This window comes from Biomphalaria glabrata, chromosome 4 (assembly GCF_947242115.1).
Source record: "Biomphalaria glabrata chromosome 4, xgBioGlab47.1, whole genome shotgun sequence".
Classification (NCBI taxonomy): domain Eukaryota; kingdom Metazoa; phylum Mollusca; class Gastropoda; family Planorbidae; genus Biomphalaria; species Biomphalaria glabrata.
In genome coordinates this window covers 45936900-45940108 of record NC_074714.1, presented here as the reverse complement: position 1 = coordinate 45940108, position 3209 = coordinate 45936900, and positions in this window count along the sequence as shown.

The window sequence follows — 3209 nt, the reverse complement described above, 5'->3', positions numbered from 1 at the left end:
TCTTCTGGAGTGCAACACAAGCCCAACCCATTTGACGAATATGAATGGAAACTCTAGACCTGGCCGCCAAAACGTAAACAACATTTTTTCACCTCATATGATAAAATCGGTGTTAAAAAAAAAACTATAGACATAATGTGTAGGTCTATAAATAGATATAGACTACTCCCATCTATATGTATGTAAACTTCGTGAATTTTTTTTTCTTCTTTCTTTGATATTTGTAGCCTAATGTTGTATTGTAAAATTGTCAGATGTAGAGGATTGTATTGATAGGAATAATCCCACCACATAATTACTTTTGTGGTATTTTAATTTTTGTAATTAAAATTTGTTAATGAATCGTTAAGATATTAAGCATTTTTAATCACAATCTATTTAATCAAGAGGGTTATCCTTAAAATCTCCACCCCCAGTTTTTTTTTTTCCACCGAACAACGCAGTCTGTTTGTTTTGTAACAAATTTCAGAATTTTCTTCAGAAATGAAGATAATTAACTTCCCATTCAAACCTCCTGCCAGACAGCTGGGGACAACGTGGGCAGGGTACGAACCCGTGATCATTGTGACGACCACACAAACCGCATACCACATTATCAGGCTAGGACATTACATGATGAGTAGTCCTTCATATCCTAACTCCAATCTCTCTTCATCGACCTCTTTCTCCAACTTCTCATTTAGAGAATGCATAAATCCAATAGGTGTAGCCTGCGTGAGCAGTGGTTTGATTTAGATCACAAAAAGTACAATTCACGATTTTTTTCTTTTAATTAATTCAATTACATCTCCTAAATCCTGTTGTAAAAAAAGATATATTGTTTTTAAGGTAAACAATAAGTTTAAATAAATTATATACAAACGTAGTGCCGGCTCTGTTTAAACATATAGGCCTAACTATTGATGTGTAGAATATTTCCGATTGCCAATTCATTAAGTTTAACATAACTTTAGAAACTATTGAAAAATTGAATATAGAATAAATTATGTAATTTTGTTATCCTTTTTATATATTAACTAGGGAAAAAGCCGGATAGTTCGTTGTGTACCTAACGTATGTTTATGCCTATAGGGGCCTATACGAAGCTTTTTTTTCCTTCTCTCTCCCTCTCCAATAATTCAAAAGTTTATAAGCTGTCCATTTTTGTCTGCAGTGAATTTGTTCTGTCAAGCAAAACGTCTACCCCAAATCCTATTCGGTAAAGGGAACTATAAATAGCTTGAGTTTTTATTTTAATTTGGAACATTGCAGTCATGTCTCAAATGTTCGCCCATTAATTGTACACGCTCTTGTATAGAAATTTTATGTTATCGGCTTCACGAGTGCTTGGTTACAAAGTGGTAGACCTTTTAGAGCCTACATATTATAATCGAAGATTTTAGGAGGCCGGCGCCTTACATAAATGATGCAGAGCTTCAAGGTCCCCAAATGTGTTATTCTCAGCAGTGGCGTCACTTGGTTGGGTGCTGTGAGCTCCCCCTCGCTCTTTTGTTATTTTATTGTACCATAAAACACTGAGCTAAATGGCTACATTTACTGATGGTTACATTTTTTTCATTTTTTTTTTTTGTAATGACAATTTATCACTAGTTATGATGTGTATTAAAATTGACAATTATTGAGTCTACTAGCAGGATCTTATACTTTTAAAATATTTCAGTCTGTCTCATTGAACTGAGTAGCCTAATTGTAACATTTCATTCGCCTGAGCCGAAACTTATTTTACTGTCAACAACTAAAATATTACATCATTCCATCATACCTTCCATTACATTATGATTTCTTTAAATCTCAATTCTTTCTTTGATACTTTCTGATTCTACGGAATTTATATCAAATGGAATGTGAGATTTTGGTAATACTTTATGTCTGAAAACTGTCATCACTTGATAAAGGCGGACAAGCTCGATCTCATGATGCAAAGGTGCTAACCACGAATTCAATAGTTTTGATGCAAACAGCCTTTGTATACTTGCAACTTGTATATAGCGTTACAAAGTTAAAGTACAGGATAATGTTTAACTGGTCATATAAAGTATGTCAAGCAAAAAAAAAAAATTGGGGGCATTGGATGCAATTTGAAACATAATTATTTAAAGCAGAAAACAAATGTTATTTAGATCTAGATATTAATTGTGAACGAACATGTTCAAGTCTCTAGCTACTGGCACTTTTTTTAAAAAAGTATCTGCTAATGCAAAAGTGTATTTTCTCCACTTGGGTGACACGCCTTATTGGGTATCACCTGGTGGGACCCACACCCCACGCACCCCATAGTGATTTTCAGGATTTGCATTTATTAAAGGATAAACTGATTCTTTGTCGGGGGTGAGTGTGGGGGAAATGGGGCAGGGTAAGAAAAATAATCATTTTTTTTTTATCTAACATTTTTTATTAATAACCAAATAACCAAAATTGAACAAATCTAGATCTAGTAAAACGTGTAATGTAAATACTCATTGTGGAGCCCACCTTGAAAACAGAAGTTTTCATCTGCATAACTAATTACAAAAGAACATTCAATATACATCCAGCAAAGAAATAATAATGAATAATGAAAGCACAAATTGCATGTCGCCACAGTGCAGCGCCATTTTGAAAAAAAAAATACAGACGTTACTTCAAAAAGATGATTACGTCCTACGCGTCATGCATTCAGTCATGCATGTTAACCAATGACTTAAATTCTGCCAAGTCACTGGTTTTCCTGGCTAGCTGGTTACTTCAAAAAGATGATTACGTCCTACGCGTCATGCATTCAGTCATGCATGTTAACCAATGACTTAAATTCTGCCAAGTCACTGGTTTTCCTGGCTAGCTCAAGTAACCATGCTCTAATAGCACTAGGGAAGAAGGAGTATTTGTACAAATTTGTCCTAGCATATGGGATGAGGAATGTGCCTTTATCTTTGTGTCTTTCTGAGTATTTTATTAAATTTTGTTTTTGTATTTGAAGATTATGGTTCAGTGTCTTCTGTATAATTGCTACTTTACTTTTGATTCTTCTGTCCTAAGGGCTTTCTAAATTTAGTGATTTTACTAAAGGTGTTACTCTAGTCAAATGTGAATATTCGTTTGTTATGAATCTCACTGCTCTATTTTGTGTATGTTCCAGTTTCTTAATGTTTTCTTGAGTTGAGGGGTCCCAAACAGAGGATGCATATTCTATTGATGGCCTAACCAAGGTTAAATAACATTTTAATTTTATG